Source organism: Mesocricetus auratus, unplaced genomic scaffold (genome assembly GCF_017639785.1).
Source record: "Mesocricetus auratus isolate SY011 unplaced genomic scaffold, BCM_Maur_2.0 Super-Scaffold_100015, whole genome shotgun sequence".
Lineage (NCBI taxonomy): Eukaryota > Metazoa > Chordata > Mammalia > Rodentia > Cricetidae > Mesocricetus > Mesocricetus auratus.
This window is the reverse complement of record NW_024429198.1, coordinates 61,605,665-61,632,881: the sequence shown is the minus strand read 5'-3', so window position 1 is coordinate 61,632,881 and position 27,217 is coordinate 61,605,665. Positions and strand designations below refer to the sequence as shown.

Below are 27,217 nucleotides of genomic sequence, written 5' to 3'. Positions count from 1 at the left end.
CATCTGCAACTCCAGTTTCAAAGGATCAACAGCCTCTTCTGGCTTCTGCGGGCACCAAGCACCCGTATGGTTCAGAGACAAGCACGCAAGCAAACACCAAGCACATAAGACTCAATTCTTAAAACATGACTGAAGAACAGTCAGCACCACCACTGTAGTCACCTACCACAGATCAGATGTCTTCTTGTCTTTTCTAGGAGGAAAGGCTTTAGCCCTAGCTGCCCTGGAACTCCTATGTAGACCAAGCTAGCCTCAAACTCAGAGATCCACCTGCCTCTCTCCCAAGTACTGCAACAAAGGAGGGCGCCATCATGCCTCAACGGATACTTTGGTAACTACAGTAGGAAAACAGGTCTTACTATAACTACGGCAACCATATGATCAAACACCACCAAGAAGCATCATTTACCAGGTACACTTGTTCTTGAGACTTTTTAAAACTGGTTTACAACCGAGTTAGTTTACGTGAGGCACAGGAAAGAGCAATAGTTGACTCCACTGAAGGAAAACTTCTGACAAATCCAGAATGTGAGTCATTTTCTAAGACAAATGAACTCTCTCTCTCTCTCTCTGCAATATTATTTTTTATTTTACAAGAAGGGGTTGGGTAGTCTAAATTAGAAGGAGTTAAACAAATGCAAAGAATAAACTCTGATGAGATCTTGGCCAGGGAAGAAAGGTTATACAATCTTCTGGAAGACCTTTCAGGACAACTGGAGAAACATAAATACGTATGACATTAGATTACGCCGGGAGATCTGGGAGGCGGCTCATCAGTTAAGAGTGCTGGCTGCCCTGCCCGGGAACCACGTTTGGTTCCCAGCGTCCATATGGTGGCTCAGTTCTAGATCAGATGCCCTCTTTCGACCTCCACGGGCCCCAGCCAAGCACACGTGCACATAAGCTTGTTTGTTTTTAACATTACACTAAGGAATTATCATGTTGAAGAAAATGGACATTAACTATTTTATCCAAGCAATGTGCCCTTTTCTCTAGGCAAAGCAAGCTGACATATGAAAGGTAAAGTGTCAAAAGTCAACACCTTAGCTTCAAACGGTTCAACCAAAAATAGTAGACATCTACAAACAGGGTAAACACAGAAAACTATCAACAAATGTGAATGGAGGAGCTCACCATTCGGCTGTTTACCGCTGACAGATTCTCTTTATGCTTAAGCTGCTTTCATAATGGAAAGCTAGAGAAAAGGGACCTGGAGAGCTCCAGTTACCAGAGTGGAAAGAGACAACCTCAAGTCCCAACTGCAGAAAGCACAGCACCCCACACAGTGCAGTACCTAAGAGAGACGTGGCCCCTTGGCAGCATCAGCCCAGCTAGGGAGCAACCCTCAACCTAAAACATCGCTTAAATGACTCAACCTCAATACGTCATTATTTAAGATAAGCCTTGACAGCCAGTTCTCTCAAAACAGACACACCAGGAGCAAGACTAGACAACCACTCTACAGTAACACCAAATTCAACCTACTTCAACAACTGTTTGTACTCTAACCAAACAACAAACCAATCTGTAACTCTGTAAATGTGACTTCTTTCCTACGGGTTAGTCAACTACAAGTTTCCTTCAAGGTGTAACACACTAGTGAAATGTGAGTACTATAATTGAGCATTTGTAGCTACATGAAGCTTCAATTACTCGAAAGGAATTTATCAGCATTTTCTTCTGTACAGAGTTCCAGTTCTGCTTACTCAATAGTCAAACACTACAGTATGATGCTAAAATGAGAATTCTCTGTCAGCTTATTAACTTGGTTAGTAGTATTTTTCAGACAAGGAAACCACGGCAACAAATGACTCCTTTCTGTAATATTCTACACATTGACTTCTGACACTAAAGTGTGAAATACTGCGTAAGACAACGCAGAATCACTAAGTATTGCCACATAATCCAGCAACAACGTTTGCAAAGAAAACAGCCTGTGAGTTCCCCATATATCTCAACACCAAATGCAAAAATAAAACATAACCTCAGTAAGTTCTATCAAGCATACGCCTTCTGTTCAATTAAGACGGTAAACTGTTTTCTGTACAGTCCCAACACATAAAAAGGATACTTAGGGTCACTCCTTCACAAGTAATGTCTTTGAAAATTAAAATGACAAAATACATCCAACAAGGTAAGTCAAAAAGTGTAAATGCTGTCTAGCTAGGTGTTTAGAACTTACAGCCAGGGACAAACTCTCCAGCCAGTCTCGTTCTCTAACGCACTTATTTTTGCAAGACGGAGAACCGCAGTCCTCACAGAAACCTGTCTTCAGACGTCAACTAAGAACTTCCTCGATGACCACTTGCATGACCTTGGGAAGTTACACCTTTACCTGGCTGAGGCTCAATTTTTCACGTTTAAAAAAAAAAAGACTGCATACTCGTCTTGGGGGGGGGAGGGTCTGGGAAGAGGAGACGAGTTGACATGCAATTACCGAGAGCAAAGTGTGTGTGCACCCCGTGAGCTGGCCGGCCGCCCCAAGTTAAGAGGAAACAACCTTCATCCCTAGCCTACCACACCGACACCCCCAAAGACGAGCATATATATTTATTTATTTATTTATTGGCTAAAATGCACGTCGGTCGGTCCCAGCTTCCCTGCGACCGGCCGGTTACAGCCTTGTGGTTGGAACCAAATCCCCCGGAGCGGGCGTCTGACAGTTTCCCGGCCCGCGCCGCACGGACCGGGAGGCTCCGGGGTCAGCCCTGGCCGCGCAGGGCTGTCCGCCACCCCCGAACCCCCCCCCCCCCCGCCGCGGAACTCCCGTCCCCGGGCCCAGGCGCACGCCGAGCCACGAGCACTTACCGGCCGCTGGGCGGGGATCGCGGGGCCGAGGGCCGAGAGGAGGCCACCGAGCCGGGCCCTCCGCCCCCGCACGGCCCGTCACCGCGCCGCCCACCCCCGGGAGCGGCGCCTCCCGGGGCCCCCGAGGCCCGACGGGCCGCAGCAGACAGCGGGCGCGGGTGGCCGGGGGGATCCAGGCCCGACCTGCTTCACATGGGGCGGCGGGCGCGCGCGGCCCGGGGCCTCTGGGCCGCTTCAGGGCCGCCGCAGCCCCGGGGCCCGCGGGGTAGGCTGGGCCGACGAGGAGGAAGCCGCGCGCCGGCGGCCGGGGAAGCGGCGAAGCGGAAGCGGCGACTCTGCCACCGGGTCGCCCGCCGCGGGTCGCCCTTGGGTCGCCGCCGGCTGCGCGAGCCGCGAAACCGCGCCGCGCCGCCCTCGCCGGGAGATGCGGCCGGGGGGTGGCGGTGGGAGGGTGGGAGGTGGAAGCAGCCGGGCCGCCGCTCCGCCACACAGACCCGTGATGTCCGGCGCAGCGCGCGGTGGCGCGGAGGCAGCACGTCACGGACGCTCGCTCGGGCGCGCGCAACCCCTCGGCCCGCCGGGAGCGGAACCCGCCGCATCCGCGCGCCCGGCCCAGGCGCGCGAGAGGAGAGAGCAGGCGCCTGCGCAGTGGCGGCTCGCCGCCGCGCCGCCGGCCCCGCCCACTCGGGCCGGGCTCTCCTCCCGCCTCCCCCCCGACGGCGCGGCGCGCCCAGGCTTCGGACCGGGTGCGCGCGCCGCGGAGCCGCCGAGCTCTGCGCACGCGCGGGGCGCGGGGGCGGGGCGCGGGGGCGGGGCCGTCCGAGGCGCGCGCACACGCAGGGACTTGGGTTTTTTTTTTTCTTCCCCCCCCACCGAGGACCGCACGGAGCCCCGTCGCGGAGACGCAGTCACCGTGTCCCCCCGCCCCCGCTCCCGCCCCCGCTCCCGGCGACCGTCTGCGTCCGCAGGTTTCACAAGTTTTCGGACGACTGTAGAAATCTCTGTCCTGACCGCAAACCACCCATCGCGGCCGCGAGCGAAGTTTTAAGCGGGCTCTGGGCGGCCTAGAGCGCTGTTACTTGTCCAGTTTACCGGAGACGGCATCACACACGCACGCACACACGCACGCACGCACACACACGCACACACACACACACACACACACACACACACACACACACACCCGGACCAGAAGGTAGTGAAGTCCCTGGTCACCAAATCCCGCGGCCACAGAGGTAAAATACAGGTTAGCCCGCACGCCCGGGGCTTTCTCGGCGCCCACACCCGCAGAGCCCCGCCGCCTCCCGTCGCCCCCAGCACCCCTCCCGATCCCCTGTGCCACTCCTCCTCGGTGACCGGAGCAGCCTGGTCCCCTTCCCGTCTCGGCGTCCGACCCGAGAGAAGTAGGGCTGACACACAACGGTCCGTGCAAGAAGAGACCCTACACACACCTGTCAAGGGAGCTGGCCCGACCGCAGGCTCCGGGGAGCCAAGGCTGACTTCTGTTCAGACGTCTGAGTCTCCGTCCAGGGACATCAGCCGCGGCACACAGGGGTGTCTGCCCCCGATATGTAGAGCTAAGTAGAAAATCAGTTTGATTCCATTTGCTCCATAAAGCGGGGCTTGTCGATTTAATGTATGTCTAAAACCAAGGAAGTCTTTTTTTGGACCAGAGATGTATGGCCCAGCGGCTAAAGGTCATGTCATCCTGACAAACCTAAATTTGATCCCCCAAATCCACATGTATGTATGTATGTATGCATGCATGCATATGTATATGTGTACATATGTGTGTCCATCTGTGTGTGACGTTTTCTCTTAGATACTAAATCTTGAGTTCTGTGGTTATTTTAGTGTGTATGACTGTAAACTGAGTTCGGGTGTGGTGGCACACGCTTGTAGCTCCAGCATTATAGAAGCTGGAGTGGCAGGATCCTTCCGAGCTGAAGGCCAACCCATGCTATCTAACAAGTTCCAGGCTTTCTGGGGTTGAATAGTAAGATCCTGCCTCACACATAAAAAATTTGTTGGGCTGGAGAGATGGCTCAGCGGTTAAAAGAGCTGCCTGCTCTTGCGGAGGACCCGGCATCAATTCCCAGTACCCACATGGTGGCACGCAGCTGCCTGTATCTACAGCCGTAGGTAACGCCACACTTCCTTCTGATCTCCGTGGTACCCGGCATGCGCGTGGTGCACGGACATGATGCTGGCAAATACCCACATTCATAAAAAGATTTTTTGTTTTTGTTTTTCGAGACAGGATTTTCTCTGTATTGTTTTGGTGGCTGTCCTGGAACTCGCTCTGTAGACCAGGCTAGTCTAGAACTCACAGAGATCCGCCTGCCTCTGCCTCCCGAGTGCTGGGATTAAAGTCGTGCGCCACCAACGCCCGGCATAAAAATAAATGTAAGGAAAAGAAAAGATGAGATAATTATGACACAGGGTGACTTGAACAGTGACAGAGGTAGCCTGTGACACGGCAGTAGGAAGGAAGATGTCACAGGTGTGCCTGAAGAAGTAGGGGAAGGTGTCAGACAAACGGCATGACAAGTTACCCCAGACTGCCAGAGGCGCTGTCGTATACCTGTATCCCGCTACTCAAGGAGAGTTCGAAACCAGCCAGAGCTACACAGAGAGACCACATCTTTAAAAACGAGACTAAAAAAAGGAAAAACAGACTTAATGACTTCATTTAACACCTGTAAACTAGTTGACAGTGTTGAGGTGAGAGTCTTCCACCAGGAATGTCCCAATTGGACCTCAAGGTGTCACAGGCTCAAACTGAGAGACCAGCTGGACTGAATTTTCATTTGAAAGCCCTGCAGAAAGTCCTTGTTCTTTATCAATTGTTGTTGGCAGGATTCAGTTCCTTGTGGTTCTAGATTGAGACCCCCATTTCCTGGGATTGCTTTTGGTTCCCACGAAGCCACATGAATTCCTGCCTCTCTCTTCCCTCGCTAGCAACAGCTAGCAACAGAGAATGCTGTGTGTCGAATCTCTTCCTGACTTCCTCTTTTGCTACAAAGTAAAGGCAAACCACCTGGGTTGGTTACTTTTCTATTACTGTGATAAAACACCATTACCAAGGCTACTTACAAAAGGAAAGGTTTATTTGGGCTTACAGCTCCAAAGGGACGAGTCCATCACCATCACACGCAGGAAGCACGGCAGCCTGGGCCAGCAACCGAGGGCTCACACCTTCATCTGGGAGCGTGAGGCAGACACAACAAACTCACATACTCCAGAGTCTTCACATTCTCAAAACCTCTCCCAGTGACACACATCCCCCAGCAAGGCCACATCTCCTAAGTCCCACCCCCCCAAACACCACCAATAACTGGGAAGCAAATGTCCAAGTGCCAGAGCCTGAGGAGGACGTTCTCATTCAAACCACCCCACCGTGCTTTGGGGGTGTGCTTGGTTGATAAAGCCCTTTGCAAGGTGCTAGACTTGACCCCCCAGTGTTATTAAATAATAAAATTAAAAACAGTTTTTGTAATTAGGCTATGCTTGTCTAAATAACATTCTGTCAAAGACAACGTAGTTACAGAACTCCGTGAGATTACTGAGCCTTATGTTTGCATTACTAAGGGTTGTATGGGATAAGCACACGGTAGACAGGATCTTCAGATTCTGTCCTACGAAGGGCAGAGGCTGGATCTGGGGAGATTGACTAGGTCTCCCACGGGCTGTGATGGTTAAATGACCCACAGCAAATCTATTATGATTATTCCCAGAGCAGGTGGCACCTGCTTTATTGTCACAAAAATATTAGCAGAGTGAATCCTCGTTTCAAACAAAAAGGCTACAATGCTCCCTAGAGGGAGACTTCCCCACAATTGTTTTAACCTAAAAAAAATCAAATAGCTTAAACGATCAAGTAAATTAAATTTAAGTCGATATTTGCATTATTTCTCTCTGCCTCTCTGGAAGCCATCTGAGAGGGACTGTCCACTGTGATTCTAACCACTAACTAACTATCCAAGTGCCAGTCCTGGGTTACCGCTGCCCCCAGCCACTCAGGAAAACAGGAAAGTGAGAAGGATCCAGCAGACAGATGACCGTCCATCAAGTGTGCCTTGATCTGGACACGCCTCCTCCTCTGTCTTCTCTGGATCCTCACAGAGGCTAAGAACTCTTGATCTGGACACGTCTCCTCCTCTGTCTTCTCTGGATCCTCACAGAGACTAAGAACTCTTGATCTGGACACGCCTCCTCCTCTGTGTTCTCTGGATCCTCACAGAGGCTAAGAACTCTTGATCTGGACACGCCTCCTTCTCTGTCTTCTCTGGATCCTCACAGAGGCTAAGAACTCTTGCCTTTACTTCCTTCTCACATCTGTTTCCAGACACCAGGCAAGGATTTCTTTTTCTCTCTACATCTGACAGTCTATATGCACCCTCTGGAGGGATACCCCAAACTTGCCACACCAAACACCCCGAATTCACCTGGCATAAAGAGAAGAAGTAGACATTGGCTAGACAACTTAGACAGTCCAGGAAAAGCAGCCAGTTTCTTTGTTAGCCAAAAGCCAAAACTGTCCTTAGGTCTCTTGGAAGTCTCATCCTTGTCAAAGAGCAGGTATGCCAAAAGTGTTTTGGGGGCCCTGGTCTCTGATCTGGTTCCTAAATGAATCTAAGGTGAAGGCAAGTTCACCTTAAACCATGCTTAGACCATCACTCACCATAACAGCAATTTACTCTGGGGCTGGAGAGGTGGCCTAGAGGTTAACAGGGCTGGCCACTTTTCCAGAGGACCCAGGGTTCAGCTCCCAGTGTCCACATGGCAGCTCACAACTGTGTGTAATCCCGGGTCCAGGGAGCCTGCTGTCCTCTTCTGGCCTCCACTTTCACCAAGCATGCAAGTAATGTACAGACATACATTCGGGCAAAGCACCCATAGACATATAATTTACTATTTTTAAAATAATGATTTACTCATTCACTAGAATCAACATATGCTGTCTATGTTTGAAAAAAACTGTAAAGAAGAGGAAAATTTTAGAGAAAGTCATTTTCTATTAAAGTTATGGGGTTTTTTTTCCTGTCAAAGGTACTTAGCCTGGCAATGACTCATATTTCCTGGAACTTCTTTTCCTCTTTGTGCCAATTAACCAATTTTGTAAGATTGTGAAGTCAAGCTCCGACCATTGGGATGAGTCACCAGCTATGGGATGAGTCAGAGACGACAGACTGAACCCGTCTGGACCAGGTGGGCTTGCTAGGTGCGCTTGGGTTCCGCGGTGGTTTGCATGAGGGTGACCCCAGTGGTCTCGTGTGTTTGAAAACTGGATCTCCGGTTGGAGGAACTGTCTGTTTGAAGAAGCCCGGAAGGCGTGTCCTTGCTGAAGTACATGTGTCACTGAGGGTGGCTTTGAGGTTTCAAAAGAGTTGTGCTATTCCCAGTGTTCCCTCTGCCTCCCCCTTGATATTTGAGAAGTGAGCCCCCAACTTCTCCTACTGCTATGCTCTCGCTCCGACACCACGGACTCCAACCTTCTGAAAATGTCATTCCTATTAAACACCCCATCCACAAGTTGTCACAGCGACGGAAAAGAAACGTGAAGTTGGTACCAGAAGCAGGGCACGGCTGTGACAAGCCTGACCGTGCAGGCTTTGGGACGAATATGGAAGACTCTGGGGAACTTTGGACTAGAAAAGTGACTGGATTCTGTAAGCAGGGCTGGGGAGACAGCAGGACTGAGCTATGTGGGCTATGGAAGCCCCAGTCCCAAGGGGTCAGTGGAGAACAATATTTACAGCTGGGCTGGAGACCATTCTCATTACACTTTGGCAAAGACTGTGGCTGATTTCTGCATTTGTCCTAAGATTTCACCTGAAACCAAATTGGAAAATAAATGTACTAACTTCCTTGGCAGAAGAGATTTCAAGATACCCTGACATACCCTATTTCACAGTTATTAGTAGTCAATGTTATATTTTGCTACCTGAAGAATAAAAAGAACAGGTACAGTTAGAAGAGAAAAAGAGAATTAAAAAATGTAATGCTGGCCAGGCGGTGGTGGCACACATTTTTAATCCCAGTACTCAGGAGGCAGAGGCAGGCGGATTTCTGTTAGTTCGAGGCCAGCCTGGTCTACTGAGTGAGTTCCAGGACAGCCTCTAAAACAATACAGAGAAACCCTGTCTCAGAAAAAAAAATAATGCTGGATCTAAGGCTTGTGCTGGAAGAGCTAAGGAGATTAAGGAGAAACCACATCTGAAATGGAATTGGGTTTGGGGGTATAAAAGGGTGGTTGTCCTCAGGAAAGACTCTACCTAGATAAGCTATCAACTTGTGGAAGTAGAAAGCCTAAAGAATTTTTCAGTTCCTATGTGATTCAAGGAAGCCACCAGGAAGCCAGATGTAACAGTGTTGTTCACATGGCTCTGGCTTTAGTGCCATGAAGGGTAAGGAGAAACAAGTCATGGAATCTTCCTCAGAGGTCAAGGTGTGAGTCTCTGCACATATGGCAGGCTAGCCTCTGCATGGCGGCCCTGAGAGGCCCTTCTGTAAAGTTGTAAAAGTGAAGCCTGGATTGTGCTGGAGAGCCCAAGATATTCAAGGTGTCCGAGGCATGGCATATCTGCCCATGAAAGCTGCAGCCACAGAGCGGAACCAGCCGGAGAGATAGGAGGATGTTACAGGGAGGAGAGACAGAGAGGCAGAGTCCCCTGAGTCCTCTGACATCAGTCATGAAGATACAAGCTTTGGAATTTGCCCTGCTAGGTCTTGGTTCTTCTTTGATCCGGTATTTCTCCCCAAAAACGAAACAAAATTTAAAAGAAAAACTAAAACCCAGACATAAATAAATAAATAGGAGAAGAGTCTTGTCATGGAAGCTGTAGTTTGGCCCGTTGAGTCACACAGTTTACCCTTTAGTCCATTCATCTTCACCTGTTAAGTGTTCACTGCTGTGAGTCATTGGTTCAAGGCCTCTGGTTTCTGCTACACTATCGATCATGGGCTCTCTCTGGGACTCTCTTGGATAACCTGTTGCTGTCCTGTGTCCTGGAGATCCTGCAGTTTTGGATCTGATCCCCTTCACACGCTCCAACAGTTCATGGATGTGGTGCGTGTTGGGGTGGGCCAACTCATAGCCTTGGTTCTGGGCCTGGGCGGTAGCTGGGTTGGTTAGTCGGTCAGTTTTCCCTCGTTGTCACTGCCTGGAAAATTCTCTTCAACACTGCCTCATCTAGCTCACCCAGAGCATCCTACAGCAAGGAGTGGGCCAGCTCTCCTGCTCTCGGGTTCTCAGATCCGGCTCAGCCATACTCATATCACCAAGGCCAGCTCTACTGTTTTGCCCAGGCGAGGTGCAGGGCCCTCTCTCTCAGTTGCTATAGGGGATACACACTTGTGGGGTAGGGTCAGCTCTTCCGCTCTCTCGCCCTCTGGGCTGGCTCTCCTGTATCCCCGACACTATGTGAGCTCTACTGTGCTGCCCAGATGGGGGGCAGGGCCTGCCTTCTGGTGTGCTGCAGCCCTTGAGGGACCGGGCTAGCTCTCCCACTCTTGTTACCATGGGACCAGCTCTCTCACCTGCCACAGGTGGCAGTGGGTGAGCAGGGAGGGAGAAGGCAAAAGCTGAATGATGCTGGCTTAGTTAGGATTACTATTGCTGTGAAGAAACACCATGACCACAGCAACTCTCATAAGGAAAACATTTAATTGATCAGGCTCCCTTACAGTTGCAGAGGTTCAGTCCATTATCATCATAGTGGAAAGCATGGTGGCAGGCAGGCAGACACAGTGTTAGAGGAGCTGATAGTCCTACATCTTGCACACAACAGGAAGTCAACTGATAGTCACACTGAGGGAAACTTGAGCAGAAGAGACCTCAAAGCCCGTCCTCACAGTGACTCACTTCCTCCAACAAGGCCACACCTCCTAATAGTGCCACTCCCTTTGGGGGGCTTTTTCTTCCAAACCACCAGAGATGTCTACACATGTATGAGCTTGGTGCATTACTGATTCCCTTTTGATGGAATGCTGATGAGCTCATAAGCCCAGGCTCATGGCTGGCTCTTAAAAACCTGTAAACTGAGGTAGTCTAGAAGCCATGGTATCTCAGTATCAAGTTCATCTAGCCCCCATCTTGCCTTCCGAATGCCATTTCCCCTAGAAAAGAGCCAACAGTAGCACAAAAGAGGACACCCTAGAACCTTGTAGAGCGCAGAGAAAGGACACAGCCTAGAACCTTGCAGAGCCCAGAGAAAGGACACAGCCCAGAACCTTGCAGAGCCCAGAGAAAGGACACAGCCTAGAACCTTGCAGAGCCCAGAGAAAGGACACAGCCCAGAACCTTGTAGAGCGCAGAGAAAGGGCACAGCCTAGAACCTTGTAGAGCCTAGAGAAAGGACACAGCCCAGAACCTTGTAGAGCCCAGAAAAAGGGAATGCTCATAAGTCAGGGGCTTGCTAAAATGATATGAAATGGAACTGTCTTTGTTCAAGTCTGGCACATGTGCAACATTAAAACAATGAGAGTAGGCTAGGGGGTGGAGCTCAGTTGACAGTATGCTTGCTAGCATGTGCAAAGTCCTGGGTTCGATTCCCAGCAGCACATAAACCAGGTGTGGTGGCTTGTGCCTGTAATTCCAGAACTTAAGAGGTGAAGGCAGGAAAATGAGGCATTTAAGGTTAGTCTCGGCTAAACATTAACTTTTAGGCCAACCTGGGCTACATGAGACCTTGACCAAAGCAAACAAACAAACAAAAGCAAGGCTCATACTTGCTGCTCTTCCAGAGGCCCTGAGTTTGGTCTCCAGCACCCGCATGGTGGTTCATAGCCACTGTAACTCCAGGGCGTCCTCTTCTGTACTGGCTCTTACACTCACTTGGTGCACATAAACTTATACAAACACAAACACACACACACATACACATACATCCTTTAACCTGGAGCATACAAGGACACACACACACACAACACACACCCTCTGACCTGGAGCATGCATGGACACACACACACACACACACACACACACACACCCTCTGACCTGGAGCATGCATGGACACACACACACACACACACACACACAATAAGCTAAATGTAATTTTAAAAATTAAGCCAACAAATGCATTTTGCTAAGTGAAAGAAAGCAGATAAAACAGTACACTGCGTATGATTTCATTTATATTAAATTCTTCTAAGAAGAAGACTTATCCAGAGGCCACTGGTGGGCTGTCTAGGAAGGGCAATGCTCTGTGTCTCGAAGGCTGTGATGTCAAATTTGTGCTCCTAAAACAATCTCCAAGGTATGAACGAAACCACAGTAAAGTTGACCTCCCCCCAAAAAAGTTACGGCCATTGCAAAGATTAATGAAGTGATGTGTGTATGTGTAAGAGAGAGATGGGGTTGGAGGTGTGTCTGTTTCCCCAAGTTCGGTGCACCCCGGAGAGGCTCCTAAACTAATGGCTGTGTTCATGTGCATAACTGACTGGGGTACTGACTTTCAGGTACTGCCCACCCAGGGAACCGCATATCAGGTGTTCTGCATCTAAATAAAATGAGTCACCAGTGACAAGGGCAGGTACCAGTTCAGGCTGTCCCTTCCGTCAGGTGCTTCCATGGTAGCGTAAGTCCCACCCATGTCTGGGAAACGGATACCACTTCCCTGCAGAAGCCCGGGGCACCTCCTGCCCTTCTGATTCAGGGTCAGGCACTTGTGTCCAGCCAAACCGCCCTCACCCAGTCACCCAGGCAGTAAAGTCCAGTGAGCCTGCCAAGCCCATCCCCTTCTGCACCACCCTGAGGCAACTTTATCTAATTGGGCACCCACAGAACCCAGCACCCACAATCAGGAGTCCACCACTGGTTGTTGCAGTGAGGGCTTTGAGCATCGGCTCAATGAACCTGGGCAAGCTTGTGGGGCGGGGGAGAGGGTGGGAGGGTGCAAACGGACAGGAGAAGCAAGGAGACATCGGGCCTCCCTCCCGAAGCGAGAAGCTGCATTTTATTTATATATATTATGTCTCGTTGCTGGGCAACCAGGCCTTGGCCCAAGTGGCAGGGAGGAGGGGGTCTCCTGCTGCAATGAGCCAGGGTGACTCACCCCTGCGTTGTTAGTTCCTCTGGGCCTGGTGCACACGTTCAAGTCAGGCTCGGAGACCAGACCCACCTGGCTGAGGAATCCCCAGATGGAACGGAGCCAGTTCCCCAGTCTCTCACCTGCTTGCCGAGAGCCGAAGCAAGCACCAGGCGCCCCGCTCTGCTGTGGGTTGAACTTGGGCAGGCCGTTTAACACCTCTAGCCTTCTGAAAGGAGAATGTGAGTCGACGTTTCAAAGCCTCACAATATACTTTAAGTACCCTGGTCGGTTCGCACAGCTGCCCTCCTCTCCCTCGACAATCAGGAAATGATAGTTCCAGAGAAAGTTCACTTTCTCAGTTATGCAAAAATTTTCCAAAGAAGCAGAACTCCGGAGCCGCGTGTCCACGAGTCAGAGCTCTGTGTGTGTACCTTAGCCATCACAGGGATCTTGAGCTCTGTGGCTTTCTCTCAGAGGGGGTTTAGAAACCTGTAGCCTTCCCCCTGGCATTGGGGGGCTCCCAGTGGGGGCGGGTGCCGCTGCCCTCCCGCGTCAGCCAGCCTGCCCACTGCGGGCCACCGGCTAGAAATGCCAGCCCCGTGCTGGATGCCTGAGTCACCCAACAGATGTCTCACAAGAACTTGCCAATGTCCAATTTTGACTACTTCTGGCTACACAAACTGTGTTTAGGTCAGTGGAGGCCCCAAGACTAGCTGTCACTCCTCTTCCGTCCTGGAAAACAGTTACCCTGGCACCCTATTTCTCAAGGGGGATGGACCCAAGACCACTGAGCCACGTGCTCATCCTAGACACCGAATTTAAACTCTACTTGAGTAGGGGGCAATGACAGGCCCCCTGGTTCATTCTTTTTTCATCCTTTTTATTTCTAACCTTTTATTTTATTATATGTGCATTGGTGTTTTGCCCGGATGTATGTCTGTACACCGCATATGTTCCTGGTGCCTGTGGCAGGCTAGAAGGGTGTGCTGGATTTTTCTGGGGCTGGAGTTAGACAGTTGTGAGCTGTCATATGGGCACTGGGTATCGAACCCTGGTCCTCTGGAAGAGCAACAAATGTTCTCAACCACTGAGCCATCTCTCCAGCCCTGCCCCTTGTCATTCTTAGCAACTGACACCTGTTTTTCCAGACCCAAGTCCTTCAGAACTCCAGCGTTCTCAGACCTGCTGGCCCAATGTAGACTGCTTTAAAAAAATGCAGCACAGCCTGCAAGCTTCTGGGACAAGCTTTCCAAAGCCCTGAGGCTTTCCTCGTAGTGGCTGAGCTCTGGGATGGAGGCTTCCTGCACACTACAACTCAAGGAGGTAGATCTCTATCTCTGTTTCAAGCTCAGGAAGACGTCATTACCGAGGCCGACAGTCTGTTTTGCATTACCATGACAATACATGTATGTGACTGTGCATGTGTAAGTGTGCGTGTGTACAGCCTCACATATTTTGTGTAGGTGCATGCGCAGCTCAGGGAACACTGTAGGCTGTTATTCCTCAGGCACTGCCCATTTTGAATTTTACCGGTTTTGTTTCGTTTGAGACAGGTTCTAATTGTGTATACTTGGCTGGCCGGGTACTCACTAGGTTGGCCAGGCCGACCTTGAATTAAAGGTGTGAGCCCCTACACCTGAAGCCTTTGGGTTTTTTGTTTTGTTTTGTTTTGATATTTGTTTGTTTGCTTGTTTTGAGACAGGGTTTCTCTGTGTAGCCCTGGCTATCCTGGAACTCACACTATAAACCAGGTTGGCTTCCTCCTGCCTCTGCCTCCAGAGGGGTTGTGTATTTGTTTGTTTTAATGTGGGTCCTGAGAATCAAACTTAGGTCCTCATGGTCATAAGGCAAGCACTTTACCAACTGAAGTGTCTCCTCGGTCTGCCAGAGTAACGTTATAAACACAGGGTTATTTTGGCATATAGTCCCGAGTCAAAGTCCAAGATGCCCTTGATACTGACAGAGAATATTTTATGGCAAGAAATACGGGGCATGCTCTGTGCGTGTAGTGTTTTCCTCCAAAGCCGTCAAGAACCATTCATGAATGTCTCTCTTAACCACCCCACCCCACCCTAATCACCTCCCAAAAGTCCGCCAGACTGTTTCCCCTCCAATATTTCACATGGTGATTACACTCTGACCTGTGACCCTTTAGGGACACTCCAGTCACACCCATCCAGTCACCTGTCAGCTTTCCTCAGAGCCTTACACGCCCACACTGTCACATCCCCACACCAGGCTGCTGATGCTTGAACGTCACCCCTCCTAGACCGACCCTCCCTGGACAGCGTCTTCTTTCTCCTTCCTGCCTCTGCCATAGACTGAGGGTGTTTGCTGAATACGTGCGTGGAAAAAGAGACGAGGGATAGCAGGTTAGTTCTATTTTAAAGAGAAATTTGGGACTACTGAATAAGGAAAGGCAGGAATGTTCTGGTTTAAGATCTCATGCTCTGATTTCACTCTGCTCTTAACACTTAAAAAAAATCAACCTGGGGGCTGCTGGAGAGGTGGCTTAGTGGTTAAGACTGTTCTTCCAGAGGACGGGGTTCGATTCCCAGCACTCATGCGGCAGTTCACAACTGTCCGTTAACTCCAAGACCCAAAACCCTCACAGACAGGCACGCAGGCAAAACGCCAATGCACATAAAATAAGAATAAAATTATTTTTTTAAAATCAGCCTGGGGACTGGAGATGTGACTCAGTTGGTCTAGTGCTTGCCTAGCATGGATAAAGCCCTGGACTCTAGACAGAACACAAAGTTGACTTGCTGTGGTGGCACATTCCTCTAATTCCAGCACTGTAGAAGCAGAAGCAGGAGGATCAGAAGTTCAAGACCAGCCTGGGGTCCATGAGATTCTGTCTCAAAAAGCAAGCAAACAAGCCAGGCGGTGGTGGTGCACACCTTTAATCCCAGCACTCAGGAGGCAGAGGCAGGCCGATCTCTGTGAGTTCGAGACCAGCCTGGTCTACAGAGCGAGTTCCAGGACAGGCTCCAAAGCCGCAGAGAAACCCTGTCTCGAAAAACCAAAAAAAAAGCAAGCAAACAGACAAAAACCATAAACCTTGAGCCATCAAATGGTTCAGCGATTGATGACTACCTTATATGCCATCCTAGAGCCTTCATCCAGTCACTGATGGAGGCAGAAGCAGACACCCACAGCTAAGCACTGAACCAAACTCCTGGAATCCAGTTGTAGAGAGGGAGGAGGGATGAGCAAAGGGGTCAAGACCATGCTGGGGAAACCCACAGAACTAGCTGACCTGACCTAGGGAGAGCACGGGGACCCCAGTCATAAAGCTGGGGAAGCAGCATTGGACTGAACCAAGCCCTCTGAATGTGGGTGCCAGTTAAGAGGCCTGGGCAGTCTATGGGGCCTCTGACAGTGGAACCAGCACTTATCCCTAGTGCACAAATGGACTTTGGGAGCCCATTCCCTATGGAGGGATACTATTTCAGCCCCAATACATAGGGGATGTGACAGACTTCAATGATCCCCCATGGAAGGCCTCACTATCCTTGGGGAGTGGGTTTGGGGTGGGTCGGGGGGTTTGGTAGGGGTCATGGGAGGATGGGAGGGAGAGGGAACTAGGGGGATTGATATGCAAAATGATTGTTTCTTTAAAAAAAATGGTTCGGCCAGTTAAGGTACTTGCCACTAAGCTAGATGACATAATCCACATGGTAGAAGAAGAGAACCAACTCCTTCTGACTCCCATTTGCATACTATGGCACTCACACGTGAACACACACACATGCACACACATGCACACAAACACAGACACACACACATACAGTAATAATAAATGTAATAAAACTTTCTCTGAGACAGGGTTTCTCTGTGTAGCTCTGGCCGTCCTGGAACTCACTCTGTAGACCAGGCTGGCCTCGAACTCACAGAGATCTGCCTACCTCTGCCTCCCGAGTGCTGGGATTAAAGGTGTGCACCACCAACGCCCGGCTGTAATGAAAAATAAAAAAAATCAGCTCAGCCATGATGGATGGTGCACTGCTATAAGACAAAAGGATGGCAAGTTTGAGGCTAGCCCAGATCTATATGGCAAGACCCTGTCTCAGAACAACAGACTGTGAACATAACTCAGTGTGCTTGGGTTCTAGCTCTGACAGCATATACACATCCACAAATAAATACCGCAAATAAGTAAGCCTAACCCACCCTCAGTAACACGGCTACTATGACACTATTTTCAAAGCTTTAAAAAATGTGTCTTGAAAACTCCGGCACTCACTCTCCTTGTTGGCATCTCAGCTTCCCATTTAAACCATATGAGCTCACCTGCGCTTGCCCAAACCGAAGACACTGATTCTTTCCCTGCAGGTTGAGGAATGGAGCCATCAGGGAATAAGCTGTGTGGAGCTGAAAGTAGAATGCCACAGTTGATAACGATGTGCTGTGAGACCTTGTTGTAGTTGAGTATGTATCTGTGGTGTGGCCTGGACCAGCAAGCCAAGCTTCGGTCCTGAAGGAGAGGACGAGGGATGAGAAGATAAAAAGATATGAAAGTTGGGATCAGGAGGTGTTGCATCCACAGATGGCTCGTGCTGAGTAAGTTTATTAAGAAGTACTGCATCTTACATACAGTTTACGGGGGGATGGGACGGAGTCCGAATGAAGCTATCATAAAATGGGATGGAGTCGGCAGGAAGCTAGCTCATCAGGTAACGTTGCACAAAGGGAACCCAGGGTATCTCAAGCACACCACAGACCAAGCCCATAGTGGCCTTGGGACTGATAACTCCAGTCTCTTCGAGGGGGAAATGCCAGGTTAGTCCCGGCTGTCGCACAGATCACTATGTAGCCTCTGCCTCCCCTGGGTGCTGAGATTAAAGGCATGAGCCACCACACTTGGCTCTGTAAACGATTTTTAATTTTATCTCGTTTTTATTTAGATTTGTTACAACTTAATGGAGTGACACAGACACACCTGAAGTCGGTGTGACACCTTAAAGTTAATCGTTTTTGCTGTATCTCCTAAATGCAACACCACAGTTCCTAAGCACTTAGTTTAGCCTCTTTGTGCTATCAAAGAAGCTGACTAGCAAATGGGTAGTTTACACTTGTCGGGTAAGGGCCGCTGTGGGAGTGTGAGGGCAAAAAAAAAAAAAACCACGTTATGTTTTAAGTTTAAATTACTGTGCTTAAGAAAGCTACAAAACAACAACAAAACACACCTCTAACCTATATGCCCAACTTGCCCAAGCATAGATAACTTCCTGGAATGCTGGGGCTGTTGTTCATATAAGATAACAAGCCATGTGTGTTCACTTCTGTAAACAAGCTTGGTGGCCCCAACTGCACAGGATGTGTTTGATCACACCTAGGCTGGAGGTATGTGGGCAGGGTGTATGCTTGCCCCTGATTGGATGAAGGTCAGAAGTACATAGCCTGGTGGGGTTTGCTTTTGTAAGCCTTTAGCTAACATAATTCAATGCCATACCCTGGTGATCTCTGGTATGGACCTGGCCAGTGTCCATTGCCCTGGCCTGTATTTAATAAAGCTTGTTTCAAATTTGGCTCAGAAATTAAGGTAGCGGTCTTATTCTCTGCCAGTAGGATTAACAGAAGCAGCTGCTGAAGCTACTGCAGTGACTATTGCAAAAATTTGGATCTGAAGAAGTTAAGTATCTCAGACTTGGCCAGGCGTTGGTGGCGCACATCTTTAATCCCAGCACTCACTCGGGAGGCAGAGGCAGGTGGATCTCTGTGAAGATCGAAACCAGTCTGGTCTACAAGAGCTAGATCCAGGACAGCCTCCAAAGCCACAGAGAAACCCTGTCTTGAAACCACCCCCCCCCCAAAAAAAAAACTGACCTAGGGCTGGAGAAATGGCTCAGAGGTTAAGAGCACTGACTGCTCTTCCAGGGATCCTGAGTTCAATTCCCAGCAACCACATAGTGGCTCACAACCATCTGTGATGAGATCTGGTGCCCTCTTCTGATATGCAGGCAGAACACTGTACACATAATAAATAAATCTTTAAAAGAGAAATCTGACCTAAAAATCTCTGCTTTCTAGTAAGAGCCTGGTGCAGGTCAAGGAGACCTGTGGTTGTTTATGACGCCATGGATCATGAAGGTGCGCAGCAGTCATAACAAAGGAAGTCTGCCCCAAGAGGAGAGCTGTTAAAAATGAGGAAGAGCTTACGCACAGAGAGAAAACTACTGCACTGAGGGATCCCATTCAGTAGCACACACGGAAGGTTAACCCACACGCGGAAGGTTAACGCCGGCAGTGAGTCCAAACCTAGACGGTGCCACAGCTGTTCGTCATCTCCAAAAGTCCCACAGGCTGAGCCTTTCCTTTTGGAGACACTGCGACGGGACTCAACTAACGAGGGGATCCTAGGACTTCGACTTCGTCTAGACCAGGCGGGTGTCTCCAGGACAAAAGGGCCAGCACCTCAGACTGTCCTTTCAGAGGCGCAAGTTAACTAGAAGCAGGGAGCATGACCCGATTCCGTTCTGAGAGGAGGGTGTCAGGTTCTTACTGCACATGGGAAGCACCCATCCAGGGGAGGTTACCCGGGGGTGAGTAGAGACGGGAAAACTCAAGTGATGAATTGACGGCTAATGTTGTGGGGCGCATTGTTTCTGCCTTCTCTCTGCAGGTCTGAACTGCTTTGTAACATAAATGCTTGGGCAATGAATGCGTAACTAACGCTCAAGCGGGCGGCCGCAACAAAGCGTGCAAGAAATTAGGTCCTCTTCCTAGGCCCAATCCCCAGGATGTACTGCGCATGAAAACCAACACAGACAAGTACTGCTCCTGCAGGTCTGGGGCCCACATCGGCGGGGGCGTCAAAGGAGACACAGTAAATCCCGGCAGCCGAATCCAGGCAGCCTCGGAAAGACCTCACTGCTCAGCCGTGAGGTCTTTCCCACTGCTGCAGGTAACAGGGTTGGAGATGGAGCTGAGTTCACAAGATGCATGGAGCCCCGGGCTCCACCCCAGCGTGGCATAAAGCCAGGCCTGCTTGTGAATTCCTGCAGTGCCGAGGCTTGGAAGGTGGAGTCGGGAGTCACTGAAGTTCAAGGTCATCCCTTGGCAACCTGGGAAGCTAGGCCAGCTTGGGCTGAGAGCAGCAGGAGGAAACAGGGAGTGGCCTGGTAGACTCAATTCTACAGGTTACAACCTATTAATAGGCCATCAAGTCATAATTTAAAAGGAGAACTAGAAAAGAGGGTTTGGTGAAACTTCGTTGCATTGTAAAGCGTGTTTCTTACTGCCAGAGGCTGAGGATTAAAAGCAGAGTTTGAAGGACACTGCCGGACCCCAAGCGCAACATGGGTCGCCAAGGCTGCCTGCCCCGCTCTGCGCATGAGGGCCCACGGCTCATTCCTGCAATAATTGCGCACGCAGGTCTGACTTCCGAGAAGGTTGCTGGGGCGACTAGCTGGTTAATGGGTAACTCTGCTCCTCCACCCGCTCCTTTCCAGCCCTCGGTGTCCCCCTGGAGCAGGACGTGGCGCGGTCAGGGGACACTGACTCACAGCTGACTCAGCGCAAGGCGCGCAGCCAGGGGGAGCCTGGCGGAGCCGGCTTTGCCCGCCGCTCTAGGAGGGGCCTAGGACCGGAAGGGACTTGGTCCTGCAAGGGGCGCTCAGATCTCACCTGGGACCAAAGCCTGGCCTGGCCACACCTGGTGGGTCCGTAGCTGGCCAGTGGAGGCTAAAGCGCTGTTTCCGCCCTCTTCCCGTAGCCTGATCCCTAGAGCGCAGCCACCCCGCTGTGCAGTCCAGGAAGCCCCTCCAGGACCCCTTGGAGAACCGCAGGGCACCTTCAACCTGATTTATCTCTCTCTGGTCTCTTCACCAGGCAATGCCGAGTGAGAGAAACAACAGCGTCTTCGCTTGCTCTGTAACCTCCCAGGTTGGCCAGGGCTGTGACAAAGGCCAAAGGATATGTGTTTGGGTGGCCAGCGTTAAATATTCACCCCCAGGATACATAGCCAGCTAATCAGACCAACCTCCCCCCCTCTATATAATACTTAGTATTAAACGACATATAATATATTGCTTACATTATGCACGATATATGATATAACAATATATGATTTTATATAACATGTAATGCTATATATTATAGTATGTATGTGTACTATATAATATATATAATTAATATATTTAAAATTTTATATATGAGCACTGGGCAGGCTGAGGCAGGAGGATAGTGAGTTTGAGGGACGTTCTAGATCGAGTTCACTAAGATGAGCGATGACACACCTTAAATGTGGGAGGCGCTCTTCCCTGCATCGGGGTCCTGGACTGAATGAAAATGAAAAAGTCGTCTAAACACCAGCGCTCATCTCTCTCTGCGTCCTGACTGTAGACGCAATGTGAGCACCTGTCTCAAGCCCCGGCCCCCATGCCTTCCCCACCATGGTGACCGTAACTGGAGGTGCGAGCCAAAACAAGCCTTCTTATATTTTTGGTTGTGAACCCAGCCTTTAACGGCTGAGCCATCTCTCCAGCCCCCGAAACAAGCCTTTAAGAGCTGCTTTTGTTGGGTGCTTTGTGGCAGGAAGGAGAACAGTAACTAATACACTAGTGTCACCACGCTCACAAGTGTCGTTCCGTCCCGAGACCCAGTAGGACATTTTCATCCTTCTTCAGGATACCTGCGATGCTGAGTGTTGTTGTCCACCTGATCATCTAGTGTGGTTTGGGGGGGCGAGTCTCAGTGAGACTTGATCCAGGTTGGCCTCTAGCCAAGTCTGGAGGGGACCTCCTTGATTGCATTGATTTCTGTGGCAAGGCACAGTCTGTAAGTGGATAGCGGCGTTCTCTGCATCTGGGTCCTGGGCTGTGTAACAGGGGAAAAAGTAGGCAGAGTGTAAACACACTTTTTTTTGGTTTTTCGAGACAGGGTTTCTCTGCGGTTTTGGAGGCTGTCCTGGAACTCACTCTGTAGACCAGGCTGACCTCCAACACACAGAGATCCTCCTGCCTCTGCCTCCCGAGTGCTGGGATTAAAGGCGTGCGCCCCCACCGCCCGGCATAAACACACTTTTTGTTGGCTCGTTTCTCAGTGCTCTTAGCTGTGGATGTGGTATGCCAAGCTCCCCAAGTCCCTGTTGCCCTGACTTCCCCACAGCAGTGGACTCTGACCTGGAACTGAAAGCCAGATGAGCCCTTTCTTCCTCCAGCTGCTTTTGTCAGGGTGGTTTTTGTTTGTTTGTTTTTTTTTAATCCCAGTCATGGGAAACAAAACTAATACAGAAGCCATCAAACTAAAGGCAGTGGATACAAATGTTCTCTGATACGAAGTGGCCCGCCCCTAGCAAGCCCTCATGGCGATGAGCCCTGGTAGGAGCCCAGGCTGTTGGCACTTCCCCTGGGGGAGTGTTCTGGAGAGGATGGTGTGAGCATGGCCTCTGGCCTTTTGAACCTTGTGCTCATCTCAGGCAGGTAGACAGTCCTGGTTGTCCTCCGCAGTGTCACTCTGTCCTTTAGGGCTCTTCCAAGATCCCCTGGCGGTTTTGGAGGGTCAGCTTAATGCATTTGACCTTGACAGTGCCTGAGTCTGTTTTCTGTTGCTAGAATAAAATACCCGAAACTGGTTAATTCACAAGCAGCAGCAGCTAGCCTAGGTGTACCGGTTACTTGTTTTACTGCTGTGACAAAGAGATCTGACAAAAACTGCTTGAAGATGGAAAGACTCGATTTGGCTCATTTTTTTCCCCAAAGTTTTCTTTCTTTTTTTTTTTTTTTTTTTTTTTTTTTGGTTTTTCGAGACAGGGTTTCTCTGTATTGTTTTGGAGGCTGTCCTGGAACTCACTCTAGACCAGGTTGGCCTCGAACTCACAGAGATCCGCCTGCCTCTGCCTCCCGAGTTCTGGGATTAAAGGCGTGCGCCACCAACGCCCGGCTTCCCCAAAGTTTTCATTTGATTATTTAATGTACGTGGGTGTTTTTGCTTGCATGTATGTCCGTGAACCCCTTGAGTCCCTGCTGCCTGAAGACGTCATCGGGTTCCCTGGGTGTGTGGGTGTGGCGTGCACATGTCATCCCAGAGCTGGTGATGTGGAAGACAAGCAGATTCCGGGGTTCACTAGCCAGCCAGCCTAGCCAGAGTGGTGATGAGCCATGCCCGCTGTTGTTGTCTGCTGGCCAAGGCTGCCTTCTGTGTTCCACACACGTGCACGCGTGCACACGTGTACCTGCACTCGATAGTAACAGTGGAATAAAAAGTGAGAACAAATGTCAGCATCTAATGACGGTGACAGTCAAAAGGCAAGCACGGTAGCCGCGTATCACTGCGGGCAAGCGTTTCTTTGTATGTAGCCATCCGGCCAACAATTTGACCTTTAAATAGTGGCGTGAATGTAAACGTGAAATTGCTGCATGATTCATCAAACACTTTCCTAGATATTTACCTAAGAGGAATGAAAACGCATGCCCACACAAAGACCTACTTCCTTGCGTTCTGGAATCCGCATTTAACAGGAGCCGAGAACCAGAGAATGGAAAATGAGCTGCGCTGCACCCATGCTCAGAGAAAAAAGGAGAGGGGGCCGGCGTGGGCGACAGAGGCCGTTGCTGATGGTGTCTCCCGAGAAGCCCACAGAGGCAGACATCCGATCAGGGGCAGGCAGGGGGGCAGGGCAGGGCCCCAGGGAGTGAGAATGACAGAAATACGCAATCTCCCGATTGCAGACTTTGTGCACCTGTGGCCTTTGTCAGAGCGGGTTGAACATTACACTCAAAAGGCCGACGTTGGGGCTGGAGACAGGGTCGTCATTTAAGAGTGCTCTTGCAGAGGGCCTGAGTTCAGTTCCAACGTGCAGCAGCTTAAGACTGCCTGTAACTCCAGCTCCAGGGGATCTGAAGCCCTCTTCTGGACTCCCTGGGCACCTACAGTCACTGGCATATCAGCTTACATAGACATACCTACACACATAATTCAAAACTACACATAAGACAAAGAAAATGAATAAAAATAAATGTTTTTTTTTTTTTGTTTCTTTTGAGACAGGGTTTCTCTGTGGCTTTGGAGGTTGTCCTGGAACTCGCTCTGTAGACCAGGCTGGCCTCAAACTCACAGAGATCCGCCTGCCTCTGCCTCCCGAGTGCTGGGATTAAAGGCGTGCACCCCCACCGCCCGGCAAAAATAAATGTTTAAAAGGGGTGATTTTATTGCATATAAGCTACGCCTCAATGAATCTGATTTTTTCTTTAAAAAAGGTTTTTATGCCACTGGGATGGGCTCCATTCATCACCACTTCTTTTCTGTTTGTCAGGCAGTGTGTCCGGGTCTCATAGAGCCCACACTGTCCCCAAGCTTACTAGTAGCCAGGGATGAACTTCCGTTTCTGACCCTCTCGCTCTACAGCCTGAGTGCTGGCACTCCGGGTGCGCTGTGCTCCGTCTCACCTGGCTTATGTGGCCTGGGGGATCGGAACCAGCGAGGGCTCTTCGCATGTGAGGACAGCGCTCTACCAGCTAGCCACATCTCCAGCACCGCCGCCAGTTATTAGCTGGACCCTGTGTCGCCTCTCTCCAGCCCTGCCTTCCCCCACAGCAGAGCCAGGGAAGATGCACCCAGGGGAGCAGACATTGGCGGTCAAGAGCTTGGGGTTAAGAGAGGCTCAGTGGGCCAGCGGACTGTCCGCAGGCAGCCCCCTCTGCTCACCCTGCAGAAGTGGGAGTCTAACGGCTGCCCGCCGAGCCAGAGTGCTCCAAGGTGTGCAGAACGCTCCTCTGCAGCCCGTGTTGACGCTGCGCATCTGTCATCCTAGCGCTTAGCGGCCTGTGGCGCCAGGACTGCAAAGGTGGGGCAACAACAGAGCAGCCCCTTACCCTATCCCCGACCTCCACAGGTGCTCGCTGGTGACGGTTGACAGCTGCCTTCTGCAAAAGGTTCTCAGCGCTCCCGGGTAGCGCGGGGCACTGTGTTTTCACACGTGCAGCACTGTGTTTTCACACGCGCACGTCACGCTTTGATCACACCTGCCCTGCGGCCCTGCCTTTACTCCTCCTGCCTCCCCCTGCTGCCCTCGCCCTCACTCATAGCCCCTGCCACACTTTAATATTTATACGCCGGGCATGGAGGGCGTTACCCATCGCTCGCTCCTCCTCCTCTCGCTTCCCTGTAGGCCCCGTCCTTCCCTCCCTTCCTCCTTCCCACGGAGTCTCCCTTCTAGTTTCATGTCACGCCGTGTTTGTATATGTGACTTGTATGTCACACATATATGCATATATGTGTATGTATGTATGTATGTATGTGTGTGTGTGATTCTTCATATAGGAGAAAGTATCATTTGTCTTCCAAGCTGGCCTGTTTCACTCAACACGATGCTCTCCAGTCGCACACTCCTTTTCACGAGAATGACATAATTTCACTCCTCTGTGGCTAAATAGAACTCTACGGTGTGCGCGTGCGTCACATTTTTTTTATGCACACGTCTGTTGATGGACGCGCGGCTGGCTTCACATCTGGGCCGTGGTGAGCAGGGCTCAGGAAACCTGAATGAGCAGGTGTCCATGCTGACTCACTTGACCTTTAAACCCACAGACGTCCTTGAGATGAGAATTGTCCCCTGACTGCCGGAGTCAAGGCCCTGTTTGCTCTGCGTAAAACTTTTAGTTAAACCGCTTATGTGCGGATGAGACCGATGAGTCAGCGAGTCGGCACTCACAGACACCGGCTGGCAAGCCCAAGATCTGAGTTCAGGCCTTGGAACCCATGTGACGGCAGAATGAGGAAATCCACTCTCTTAAGTTGTCTTCTGGCCTGCACGCACGCACAAGTGCTCACATTTTGTACACACACACACACACACACACACACATACATATGCATACATGAACACTGGCACACATGCACACACGTATACGCGCGCACACACACACATGCACACACACACACATGCACACACACACACATGCGCGCGCGCGCGCACACACACACACGCACACACACACACACACACACACACTATTAAGACCTTTAAAGAAAATGTAAACAGGGGCTGGAGAGATGGCTCAGAGATTAAGAGCACTGGCTGCTCTTCCAGAGGTCCTGAGTTCAATTCCCAGCAACCACAGGGTGGCTCACAACCATCCGGAAAGAGATCAGGCGCCCTCTTCTGGCCTGCAGGGATACATGCAGGCAGAACGCGGTGTACATGATAAATAAATACACCTTTTTGAAAATGTAAATGCCCCACTGGGGTGGATACTCTCACTAACCGTGTGTTACAGATGTCTAGCTGAGGCTCGGGAGAAGCTGAGCGATAAGCAAGGAGCCACCCCGAGCTTCCGGATCCCAAGCTGAAACGTGTCGGGCCACCTTGTCACTCACCGCCTCCCAAAGCCCCGCTGCGAGATTTGCAGTAGGACTGACAGGATTGGGGTGCACTTGAGAGAGACTCTCCCATCGAGGTGGATCAGTGGCTGATTCCACCCCGGACCTCGGCCTGGTGCAGCGTAGTGGGGGATAGGGAGGGTGGCACAGTGTCCCCTGCCAGAAACCTGCGAAGGGGCTCAAAGCTCTTGAGTGGCTGGTGGCTGGTAACTCGGAGCACGGTGCAGAGTCCCCAGGGAGGCTGCCGCCGTGAGGAGCTTCTCTGTGGAAGCCCGAGGATCTCCTGCAGGCAGTCTGCCTGGCTCCCAGGCAACAGACAGGACACATCAGTATCGCGACTCCCAAGCCCCTGGGTTTGGACTTTGCCACCTTGGGCGTCCGGCATGCAGGTTGGGGTCAGTGTGCGCACCCTGCTAGACTTGGCAATGGAATTGAGCTTTTGAGCGAGGTGGGAAGCGCTGGAGCCGAGGGAAGCTGCCGTCACGGGGCATCTGCAGCACATGGGCTTGGTAGGCCACGAGACAGCGGCAGCAGACTTGTGGGGCGGTCACACCTGGGCCGAGAGCACCCGCCACGTGTTTATTTCACAAGCTCCCGGAAAGCCGGGTAGAACTGTCTCATGGCGACAACACAAAAAGTTCTCCGGGGCGCACAAGCAGACCCTTGTGCGCCCTTGCCTTTGGCCTTAAAGGCCTGAAAGGCCAGGAACTGAGGTCTCCTTCTCCAGGCGGCTGCCACAGCCGGCTCACAAACAGCCGCCGGCTCCCCACTCCCCGTAACTTCATTTCCAGACACCTCACACTCCATGTTGGCCCCAGCCATTCCAGGACTTTCCCACTGCCTGTCTGAGGAGCCCTCGCACCTTGGGTGACCGTGGCACCAGCCCTCTTTGCTCTTCAGATTTTTGAATTTGGCCCCATACCTGGTCAGTTAGAAGTTCTCTAAGACCTTACTCCTCAGGACTGAGATGGAAAATCTGGTTGGCTGCCTGGGTCAAACAACTTTCCCACATGGCAAAGACAGACCGACCAGTTGGAGCCAAGCTCCCA

The 27,217-nt window shown here is 50.9% G+C and overlaps 1 protein-coding gene and 2 long non-coding RNA genes across 3 annotated transcripts in view; 1 reads left to right on the top strand and 2 right to left on the bottom strand.

The window, feature by feature from the left end:
* Map3k2 (mitogen-activated protein kinase kinase kinase 2) overlaps positions 1 to 2,895 on the bottom strand; it is a 70,764-nt gene extending 67,869 nt beyond the window's left edge. Inside the window, exon 1 of the mRNA XM_005065301.4 lies at positions 2,809 to 2,895. The gene's annotated coding sequence lies outside the window, so the exon portion shown is untranslated. The remainder of the gene's footprint in view (positions 1 to 2,808) is intronic.
* A 9,859-nt stretch (positions 2,896 to 12,754) lies between these two features.
* LOC121144376 lies at positions 12,755 to 24,696 on the bottom strand. The gene is made up of 3 exons (XR_005881731.1): positions 24,495 to 24,696; positions 17,139 to 17,322; positions 12,755 to 13,068 (listed from the first exon to the last, which is right to left on the bottom strand). It is a non-coding gene; the product is annotated as an uncharacterized LOC121144376 (long non-coding RNA).
* On the top strand, positions 15,014 to 18,551 carry LOC121144377. The gene is made up of 3 exons (XR_005881732.1): positions 15,014 to 15,214; positions 17,181 to 17,408; positions 18,414 to 18,551. It is a non-coding gene; the product is annotated as an uncharacterized LOC121144377 (long non-coding RNA).
* Positions 24,697 to 27,217: the final 2,521 nt, after the last annotated feature.